This window comes from Solanum lycopersicum, chromosome 11 (genome assembly GCF_036512215.1).
Source record: "Solanum lycopersicum chromosome 11, SLM_r2.1".
In the NCBI taxonomy this organism is placed as follows: Eukaryota; Viridiplantae; Streptophyta; class Magnoliopsida; order Solanales; family Solanaceae; genus Solanum; species Solanum lycopersicum.
Window position 1 is genome coordinate 3,920,012 of NC_090810.1, and position 12,615 is coordinate 3,932,626.

At 27.8% G+C, this 12,615-nt stretch overlaps 1 long non-coding RNA gene across 1 annotated transcript; it reads right to left on the reverse strand.

Annotated features, from left to right (window-relative positions):
* Positions 1–727: 727 nt before the first annotated feature.
* LOC138339597 (uncharacterized) lies at positions 728–3,051 on the reverse strand. Its single transcript, XR_011212446.1, has 3 exons — positions 2,886–3,051; positions 2,228–2,297; positions 728–1,100 (listed from the first exon to the last, which is right to left on the reverse strand). It is a non-coding gene; the product is annotated as an uncharacterized lncRNA (long non-coding RNA).
* Positions 3,052–12,615: the final 9,564 nt, after the last annotated feature.

Consider the following 12,615-nt stretch of genomic DNA (forward strand, 5'->3'; position numbering starts at 1 on the left):
AATCAATATAGAGTTTAGGGTTGGTTTGTTGTCATGTCTTCATCAGTGACGTATACAAAATTTTTAATATGTAATGTAAAAAATATACAGATCGCAAAAAAATGATAGTTTCATTTTCTTTTGAAAATTCATTATATATGCACAAATAATTTTTTTACGATGTTTAAATAGTTTAGTATTACTTACGAGGCGTGGAAGAAGTCTTTACAATTAATTATTAAGGTTCAATTAAGATTATAATGCATAAATAACTTAAACCGTAATCTTTTCATATATCTTGAGTTATCAATTATTGTAACTTATAACAATTTTTACACACATAATTTTCAAATTATTTCAAAAAACTCAACTCTCGAAATCTAAAACGTGCCTATATAAATACAAACAGTTAAATCGAATATATTACTAATTTACCATACTTTTGAGTTTGATGATGACATAATTCGAAAAACAAGTCTTTATAGCTTGTTGGATCAAAACGAACAATACATGTCGTGAGCTTAGAAGAATGAAAAGTTACCTTTATATCTAGCTTGTGACAGTGAGTAAATGAAGTCACAATGTCAAGGTAAATTTGGTTCATGTTTACAGAAAAAAAAGCACACACACTAGGTGTCATAGTCTATGGCATGTGCATTTGTGCAGAAAAATAGAAAAGAGAGAAAAGGGTGGGCGATATTTTCCACTTGTAGCCAAAAAAAAAAAATTGTAGTGCCAACAAAGGAGGTTAAGAAAATGACCATTTGCTTTTAAAGATAGTGGGTAGTAGTAGTGTCACGACCCAAAAATGGACGTGATGGCATTCGTCTTATCCCACCAAGATAAGTAAGCCTAAAACTCAACTATTACAATAAAAATGCGGAAAATTTACTATCAACTTACATTATACCCCAAAACCTGATTGTCACGTGTACAAGCCTCTAAAGTATTACAATGGGATCAAAAGAAAATATAAGTCTCATATGATATTATTTCTAGAGTAGAACAAAATCATAAACAAGGGTAAGGAGGGATGCTGAGATGACCAACAACTACCTCACAAAATCTCCAGGAAACCTCGGAAAAAAAGAGAATATATCATAAAAGTCCGGGCTAGTAACCTACAAAAATTTGTAGAAGCAAGGGGTGAGTACCAAACCACACGGTACTCAGCAAGTAAACCTCTAGACACAAGCTAAGGGGATGAAATACGGGTACTCCTACCACCCCCAACCGAACCTCCGCAACTACAACCTGCATAAACATCAGCCCAGCCTAACAACTCACAGTTTACATAGAACGTAACTCAACAAAAACATTTAGACAAATTACATATCCTCCACAACAACACTTTAACAAATTACATATCCTCCACAACAACACTTTAACAAATTATATATCCTCAACATCAACACTTCAACAAATTAGATATCCTCAATAGCAACACTTCCACAAATTTACATATCCTCAATAACACACTTTAACAAATTACATATCCTCAACAACAACACTTCAACAAATTATATATCCTCAATAACAAGCTCAGTATTCAACAATCACAAGTTCCGCAAAAAGGCAATCACTAGATCAGCAAAACACAATATCAAGTTCACTAATGATAAGTATGTGCAATGTAATGGAATGCAATGTCAAGTATAATGATGCATGTCTGACCTAGTGATACACACCCGCTGTCTCTCAGTCCGGGACCCATGGGGGACATATCTGTCCATGCATCTGTCGCGGCGCATGACACGACCCTCGATAACAGTAACCATCGCGGCGCGCGATACGTCCCTCGAAATATAGTATCCATCGCGGCGCGCGATACGTCCCTCGAAATATAGTAACCATCGCGGCGCGCGATACGTCCCTCGAAATGGTACATCCTCTTTAAGTTATCATTCTTTCTCAATGCACATAACACTTCCACAACCATGCCTCAGAATAATGCAATGACATGTTCACACAAATAATGAGAAGATGACCATTTTCATAACATTGCACAGTTCACAACCACACAAACATGAAATCATATCAACAATGATTCAACAAGCCATCAAACTTTTCTCAACACATCACACATAAATAATTAATCACATCGCCTTTTGTTATCCCTTTTATTTCATCATTAGAATTAATCAATGTGGACAAATCAACCCATCACCAATCCCGTTACTCCCAAACATATATCACAAGGAAATACACGCATTCCATACACTTAACAAGAGTTTAGAAATCCACTTGCCTCAAATAGTCGAACAATGACTCCAAAACTTGAGTCTTCCTCTTTTTGTTGACTTCCAAACCAATAAAATCTATTCAAATAAATAACCACGATATGATTTCGAAACTAACAACATTAATATTGCTATATCTCTAGCTTAGACCCAAAACTCATCCAAATTTATAATAAAATTTCTAAATCTTTATTCCAACCAATTGATCAAATCTCATATTTTCTGAATTTCAAGTTTAGGGTTAAATCTTAATTCTCCGAATAACATAATTATAATGATTTTTATATATCATAATGCACCCACTATTTAACACATATCTCAATATATCAAAACTTGAATCCTAATATGATAATCAAATGAAATTAATTAAAGCCGAAACTAACTGCCCAGCACATCAATGGCGGACTACAAAACTATCTGCTGAAACCACTTATTTTCAATGTTCCAATTCATATTTATCGTTCCACTATTAATAATCCTAATCTTGGAGTAATCATTGTCCAATGATTAGGACTAATCATTGTCCAATGATTGAACCATAATACTTATACATATTTATAATCTCAAGTTCACAAGTTCACATATTAGTATAAATTATACACGTTTTAACCTAAAAATCTATTCCTAGTTACACAAAAATTTAATAGAAAGGATAAGAATAATTACTTTGACGCCTTGAGATAAAAATATTGATTTTTCTCCTCCTTCTCCCTTTTCTTTTCTCCCTTTCTTTTCTTTTCTTCTCTGTGTTTTTTTTTTTTCCAGATCGTCGTTTTTTTTTCTTTCTCATGCCCCTTGCGGGTTTTCACATATTAGGGCACTTTGCCCCCCCTTTTTTTTTATTATTTTATTCATTTATATTATTTGATTTTTTTATTTTTTTTTCCTTTTTCATTATTCTTAGCAATAAAATAATTCTTTATTAAATCTAAAAATTATGTCACTCATTCTTATAAGTCATATAAATTATTTACAAAATCTACTAAAAAGGTTAATATAAAAATAATAGTTGAAATTTCTAAAACGACTAAGAGGGTCGTTACATTAGTACACATTTTTGACTATGTCCAATTAAAATATTTGAAAGACATTGTACCTTCATTTCAAAGGGTGGTGTGGGGGGGGGGGAGGGTGGAAGGGTGGAGTAGGGGGTGTGGCAGTGACGGAACCAAGATTTTAAATAAGGGATTCAAAATTCGTAGAAATAGACACACGGAGTAGTTAAAGGAGGTTTGACATCTATTATATATATACAAAATATAATTTTAACAATGTATAAATAGTATAATTTTCCGTTGAAAGGGGTTCACAAGGTGGCTTCGCCCCCGGGGTGTAGAGGGGAGGAGGGGGTTGTAATAGATAATTCTAAGGGATTGTATTTATTTCCGATTGATAGAAGTATTAATCTTAATAATTTCGATATGTCAATAGTTAAATTGCTTGTCAAGTCAAGTAGTTAAATTTGCTTGTTAGGTCTAGTGGCAGAATCAGAAATTCAATTGACGTCCTTTAACTTTGCTTTTGAAATCATTTACTTTTTAATAAATTTAAAGGATCAAAATTATTTAGGAGTATGTGAGTGTATAACTTTTAGATCTAATCCTAGTCTATATTAATACTAAGATCTTTTATCGATATTTCGTTCAATGTCTAGTATTTGTATGCGAGTTTGACTAATTTGAATCCACGCATTGTTGCTTCTGAAAATGGTGTTCCAAACCATTTTTACCATTTTCTTATATTTAAACCCCATAAAATAATATCAAAAATTCCTTCTTTCGATCCACTTTACTTATCATCTTTACTAAAAATAAATGGTCTCATATAATTGTTAATTTAGAAAACTCAAGATATAACTAACTATTGGTTTTCATCTTAATTATCCTTACTCAAGAAACGTGTAGAGAGAGATTAAGGTGGTGAAAAGGGGATAATACTAAAAATAAGATTGAACAAAAGATAAATTAATAAGTTAAATTACATTTTGAGCTAATATTTTTTAAAAAAAACGTGAGAAATAAACATGACAAGTAAAATGGATCAGACAGAGCAAACAAAGTACCTTCAAAAGCTCCTATTTATTCTTTGGTAGGACCAAACATATATACATCCATTTATGCTTGATTAGGAGACAAGATTGATGAATAATCACACTTAATTAATTAAAGATTTACAACTTGTCTTTGTAATATTAGGATATTGGATTTGGCTTTTCATTGTTTTGTATATATGATGGCCATGGCTCATGAGTGTTAAGAGTAAGCAAATGCCTTTTTTCCTAAGTCCCTTTTAGAGTAAGTTTAATTAAGACTAATCCATTCAATCAAAGTTTCCAATTTAATCATCCTTTTGTTTAATTGCCAACTTTTTTTGCCTAATTATCTCTAGGATTTGACATCTTTTTATAAATATCATATTTATATTTAATCAATCTATATTTTCATTGATCATGACTTTTTTTTGGTCCCGTCAAAACTCTTGAAAATCATAATGAATTGTACTAAGAGCGTGCCAAATAAGTGGATTGTGCTACGTTTCGTAAAGAAATTTATGAGGAAATGATTTCTTTAATGAAAGCAGAGAAAACAAATTTCATATAAATGATATTTCTAGTTCATTGTCTCCGCATAATGCCCCAATTTTTACTCGTTAACCATCCCACCCCCATACCCCACTCTCTGTCCCATCCCGCCCCATAATATTCTGCTAAATTATATATAAATATATATATTTTTAAATATTTTTATAAAAGAAAATATTCAGTACTTTTGTCATGTGTTAATATTCATGTTATATTTGAGCACAATTTTTAGATGGACTAAATTGAACGGTTCAAAATTAATTTGAGTGATTCATAACTTTATAGGCTAATTTTTTCACCATGATCAAATTACTAAATAGAATGGATCATTAATATTTGTTTCACGTTTAATTAAGGTCTAAAAAAATTTCTAATTTTAAATTATTAGTTCGAATATTTAATTTTTCATATAAAATTTATATATTATATAAATATACTGAATTCAAATGAATCCGCCACCAAAAGAGTCAATTAGTTCAATAATGGTCATAGTTAGATGAATGAATTAAGTGCATATGTATATAGGAAGGGTGTTTAAACTTTTAGATATAAGTTTTTGTCAAATATTGGTAACTATATTAAATCTATACATATATATTGTCAATTTTCTCATAATAAACACTCCAATTCCCAATTTCTCAACTCTAGAATGGTCCCCTAAATTATGAAAAAGAAATGTAACAAAAAAACAAATAGATATTACATGACATGTACATGCATATTAGTGATCAAATAGGTAGGATATAGATAAGAATAATATTTTAAAAAAATATAACTCGTGTTCCTTGTCTTTTCAGATTTATAATTATTACACATAAATTTTGAATTTGTTATATAAAATTTGAGCAAAACTCTTGAATTTTCATAATTCATATGTAACATGTTGAATCTCTTCGACCAAATACACCTACTTATTTATAATTTAATTTATAAATTAAAACAACTCCTAAAATTCACCCCCTCTCTTTTTAAATATTGTAATTTCATTCTTTTTTTCTTTTTTTAAAATATGTAATTTAATTCTTTTTAAAAACTTCAAGATTTAATCGTAGTTATGTCAAGGTTGACTTGGTCTCTACATACTTTATCATACATAAATAAATACAAAGACTAGTCAAATATTGTATTAAGTGTGTAATAAATAAATTGTACGTATTTCGTAATATATATATATATATATATATATATATATATATATATATATATATATATATATATATATATATATATATATATATATATATATATATATATATATATATATATATATATATTTGGAAATTTTATAATTTTAAAACCTAAAAAATATTTGATTTATATTTTACTTTGATAAACAATTGCTCTACTTCACAAACATACGTATAAAACATTTGCATGTAACCTACATTATTTTTATTATAATTATACAATGTGTTTCTATAAACTTCACTAAAATAGTAAATCTTTAATTTTGAGTGTAGTACATATTATTAAATAAGATATGATAGAATTGTGAATCCAATTTCATAAAGTTTATTTAACGTATGTGTGATTCCTTATGATTGTGAAATTTTGGACATGACATATATTGGTGCTTGTGTGCTCAATTTCCCACCAACCATGTGACTCACCACTTTCCAACCAAGTGTCACTTAAAATTTGCAAACTCCCTCCGTTTCAATTTAATTTATTCATCTGATTTTAACTCATTACGTAAGGTATCTTATAAATTATCTATATTTTGTTTAATTGCAATTTATTTTAATTGTACATCTGAACACATGATATTCAGTTCATATGAAAAACTTTCAACTCAAGTTTTAAGAAAAAGATACGCGTATTTTCAAAATGTCTATAACATAGATAAGTTAACTACATAAAATATTTCACATTCTTTAGTTATACACACCAGTCTCAATTGAAACAAGTTTAGGGTTTTTACCACTTATTTTGACTGATGCGTATAATTAACATATTTTAAATTATTAACTTATCTATGTAATAGACGCTTGAGAATAAACGTAAACACTTTTAACACCTAAAAGGAAAGTGGAGTACACTTGCAAGGGAGGCAAGTGAGGACAACTTTTCCTTTGGGTACAAATAGGGCCTAATATTTGTCATTTTCATAGGCCCACTTTTGTCTGGGCCTAAGAGTGATCTGGCCCACATAAGAAAGAGGCTTTAGTTGGTGGGCCCAGGTAACATTTCTTGTAGGCCCAGCCCATGGAATCCAACCAATGGACAAAAATAGTCAGCTTTTTAACTTTTTCTTCTTCTTTATAATCTCTCTTGATTTCCCTTCGAGGGCGAACAGTTCGGTGCATGAAATATTATGTATTCACATTATATTTGTAAATGGACTGTATTTCAAACAATGTTATACATACAATCCGTTATAATAGTAGTATTAGTGATTGTTTTCACAGTTCAAACTCGTGACTGACTTTATTGTTGCTTCAAGATTCCTCTTTATTATTGATTTTCTTGGGAGGGCGGACAGTTCGATGCACAAAATATTGTGTATTCACATTTTATTTGTGAATGGACTACATTTCAAAGAGTGTTATACATACAATCTGTTCTAATACTAGTATTAGTGATTGTTTTCACAGTTCAAACTCGTGACTGACTTTATTGTTGCTTCGAGACTCCCCTTGAAAAAATTTACTTGATTTTCACTTTCCCCGGCAAAAAGAGTTTTTTAATTACTTTCATCCGGTATTTAATGTTCGCTTATTATACTATAAATTTGGATTCATTTCGAAAGTCTCACTTTCTGAGGAGAAAGTAAAGCTCATCCCGTGAAAAACAACTTTGTAATTATATACAGAACCTAAAACTTAAACACAATATATATGATTAAAGAAGAAAAAATAAGCACTTGCTACTTTACAATAAGCTATAATGCTTTTTCAAAAGTTATTACTTGGATTCATGACCAAGGGGGATCCACAAAAATAAAATACTTATTTTTCTTCATTAGACAAAAAAAAAACTTCAAACAATTACAAATTGTACTAACTTATGTTTTCATATTTTGGATTTCACATGGGGTTGTGCTTATTAAATTCAAAGGAATAAACCTAGGATCAGCTGCTAATTATCAGACACTAAGATAAGTATTGTCAGATAATATGAAATAAAAATATGTACTAAAATTATTAATTCAACTAGGTCACCATTATCAAATTATATTTCTTTTTTAAAAAAGTTATCACAACTTCTCCTCAACATAAAAATATATAATAAATTTAATATTAAATTTATAAAATTTAAATTTTGAATTTCACCTATAAATAGTAGGATTTTTCCCTCTAGCGTAATTGTGATCATACTCAGTGACATGGAATAGAACGATGAGATCAATCCTTCATTTTTAATCAAATATTTTCGTATTCAGATTTTGTGAATAAAAAAGTCCCTATGGACTATAGTGGAGGAGTTTTTTCTCCGGTAGAGAATCATATTATAGATAGAACCAACTAATATGATAAATTTGATTACAATTCATAATAAGAGCACTATTTTTTATCAGGGTGAAAAAATCTTATCCATGCCAGGCGATTTGTCTCCTATCTTGCGGCACCATAGTCTCAAATATTACTAATACTACTACAATGTGTTATAACATAATAATGTGATATAATTAATATAAATTATTTCAAGAGAGAATCTAGTCACATTTTTAGCTATATAGATCTATATATATACTTGGTATAATCGTCAAAATAACCATTTAAATTTAGTATAAATTTTCTAATAAAATTTGCCAACTCATAGTGTACCAAGTCTTTGAGACATAAATATTATACTTTAGTATCAAATTAACACCCAAATGTCAGCTTAAAAACACCAAGAATAATTGTTAATATTTGGGGAAAATTAGTTGAGTGGTCCTTTAAAATTGTGGTTGCATAATTTTTAGACTTATAATTAATGCAAATATTACAAATGATCAACTTAAATTTTGGTGATTTAGGCAAATAATTTTATTAGGTTACCATTTAAATTTTGTCCTTATTTTCAAAAGTTATCTAACGTTTATAAAATTTTATATAGATCATACTTCAACACTAATTCATAACCAAAAAAATAAATAAAAATTGGATCATAATCTAAAAAATTCATAAATCACAAAGTATATAAGAAAAAAAAATTTTATTAAGTAATTATCGACGAATTTTTTTGTGTAAGCTTGTCGCATTAAACAAAAAACTAAAAAGGTTTTTTTTGTAGGAATTTATTATTCAAAATTGTTGTTATTTTCTTCGCAATTCTACTTCGATTTCTTTTTTTCTTAAGTTAATGGTATATCAAAAATATTCTTTTATTTCATAAATTTAAAGATAAAATTTATGTATCTCCTGTTCTCTTCGAATCACGCTTATGGAATTGTACTGAATAATATTATTATTATTTAATTACTATATAGGTTGATGGAAGCCACCTATTATTTTTAATTAAATATTTTGATAATTGGTGACATGTTATTTTCTATGGGCAAATCTTTTCTTATGTGGATGGTTATGTCCCCATCTTCTTTTATATAAAAACAAGTAACAAATAAAAAAAATTCATATAAATTTAAAGTTGAAAATGAAAGCCTTAATTTCTTTTCCAATAAAATCAAATCAAATCAAAAGTATGACTAATTATTTCTTGGGATTATTTTATTTAATTAGGATAAGTATTTCCCCCCTAATTGGGAAATTTTCTATTCACCTACATAATCCCAAATTTGGTTACCGGTCTTTGTTCTCATTGTTTTTTAATTAGAGTAATTAATTACTTAAATTCAAGTGATTAGCTAATTTTTTTAAAAAAAATTATACACTTTTATGAAAATGCTTTGCACTTTCTTTCGGAAAACAAAATTCAAATATGATAAGAAAATTCGAAGAAATCCAAAGGAACTTCTTTTTTTGCATAATTTTTTTGCGCAAAAGTTTTCTCAAACAATAATACATAAAAATGCAAAAAAAAAAAGGGTATGGTTTTAGATAATTTTCATTTTCATTATTTGATTTGTTCTAAAAATAATAATTGGAAAAGTATTATAATCTGGAATTGTTTATAACTAATCGTTGCTAAAAGAAAGAACTTGAAAATGACAATGAGGGAAATAAATAATTAAAAGTCAATGTCAAATACTAAGAAGAAATTTAAACTAATTATAAAAAAATATATAGCAATAGAAAAAAAATTGCCGTCTTGTATATTAATGTTTTTAGTTTCTGTTTTTATTAGTTTATTACGTACGGCATATTAACTCATAAAATATACACATATTCTTAAAAGAAAACTATTAAAGTTTATTCGTATATAAATAACGAAATTCATATAAAGATATGAATCTAAAATTCAGTATTTCTTCCATATCAATTAATGTAACATTTTTTGTTTTAGTCTGTATAAAAAAATATAAATATAAATATATATCTAAATATTTTTAAATTATTTGATTAAATAATATTACGTAAATTGACTCGAGCATTATTTACGTATATAAATCTTGGTATTGCCGACAATCGACATGCACTATCATCGTACAGATTAAAAGAGTTCATGCAATAATATAATATAATATAATGTTCATAAAGTGAAGCCAAAAGGCAAATTAAAGCACTATATAACTTACATTTTCCTATGTATAATAATGAATTTTTGAACTTTTTTTTTATATTGAGTGAGAAAGTGGAGCATGCTACCTTGGGTGTTATGCATGTATCTGCCTGGAATTATTATGAACCTAAATATATCAAAATATTCATACAAAAAAAAGTGATTAATAATTAAAGTGAGTGATTTATTAGCTATAATTGGTTATATATCCTTTTAATTAAGTGGAGGGAAAGACCACCATTTATTAAACTAAGCTTAAATGAGATACCATGGAGCAATACGATCTAGTAAATTTAGAATTTGAACTTTATTATTCTGAATTCTAATATTGCAATCTCAAACACAATTGATTAAGTTTTAAATTTTATATATATATATATATATAATGTTCAGGCCAAAATTACTGTTAGATTCTACTGAATTTATATCTTGAAGCTTATACATTCGCCCTTGATAGTATTGAGTAATGAGATGATTTTCCTCTAGTTACCAAGGAATTTGATGGGATAAACGAGATATCTCTATCCTTAACGAGAGTTTTTTTTATTTGAGCTCTGGAAAATATGAATAAAATCTAATATAGGAAGCCTTTTCCCTTGAAATAAGCTCTACATAGCATAAACATAAAAGTAGTTGAACTAGTAAATTATAGATACAATATTATTTTAAAAAATAAAATAAAAACTCCTTTCATACAAAAACTTTTCGAAAACAACCTACTTAGCTTAATAAATAGGAATAAGGTCTACATGTGCATTATCCTTCCAGACATGAGTGTAACCACTTTAGATAAAAGGTAGTTCGGTATACAATTTTCGCTCCAAATTTTATAGCGTATAGAGATTAATTTTTCAGCAATTATGAATGTCTATTTAATTTTGCACACTTTTAATATAATTGAGAATAAAATTTATATATTTTTTTAATAAACTTTTGATCCTATCACTTCTTTAAAATCTAAATTTATAAAATTATACTGAATATATCGATTCAATTGTTGGTATATATAGTTTAGAAATTGAGTCTCTTTTAATTGAGGGGACATTTCTATAACTTTAACAAGTATACACTAATTAGTACAGGGGATGAAAACAAATGGAGGAATCTACTTTAATTTTATTTTATTTTGTGACAATGTCTTCCACCAAACACCTTTACGCTTATTTGGTTAGAAAATAAGTTATTTTAGAATTAATTATATTGAAATTATTATTTTATTTTAATATAAAATAAAAAAATATTATAATTTTGAGATACATTATTCAAATTAAATATAAGATATCTTATACTAACTTTGAAATTAGTTATTTTTTATTCTCCGTATCAAATCGATCCTGAGATTTGAACATAACCACAACTTCTATGAGTTTTTTTTTTCTTGTTTTATATAATTAAGAAAGTTGCGTTTCCGCTCTTCTTTATTTTTTGCCTTCATATGCTTGCAATCTCTCCCTAATTAACAAGTTCCAAATTCTGTCTCGGTAGGACATGTATTTTTTTTACTATGAAATTCATAAATGAAGTAGTTAATGGTAGGGTTAAGAAAAACAATTTTTTTGCATTTGAAATATTTTTTATCGAAATAATCATATTATATATTCATTTAGTGAAAATTCTATCTTTCGATTCACTTATTAACCTATTATATGGTCGTGGAGAATTCTATCTTTCGATCCACTTATTAACCTATTATATGGACGTGTGATATGTAGGGAATAATTTAGACCTCTGTATTAATATAAATTCACTCTCATCCAATATTTGTATCGAATTAATAAATGTGTAACATGTGTCATACGTTTTATTTCATCAATATGATAATATAGATGAGAGAATTTAGTGTCAATTCAAAGTTGATCAATCAGTTAATAATAGAGAAAAGTATTGATTAAATTTCATAATTTGATTCAAATTATTGGATTTCTCCCTTTTGACGGTTTCAACAACGTTGATCTAAACTAATTAAATTTAAATACAATAGATAATTTGAGACAAACGAATCAAAAGAGAACAATTTCCAAGAAAATGTTCTTATCCAATTGATCACAAACAAAAATGTATGGAACAAGGAATATATATATATATATATATATATATATATATATCTATGTAGGTAGGTCTAGCTTGTTAATTTCAGTGTTTCAGTAAAAGTCACAAGGCTAGATTTGGTTTTACCTAACTCCTAGGCACATTGTTTATTAATTAAAAAAA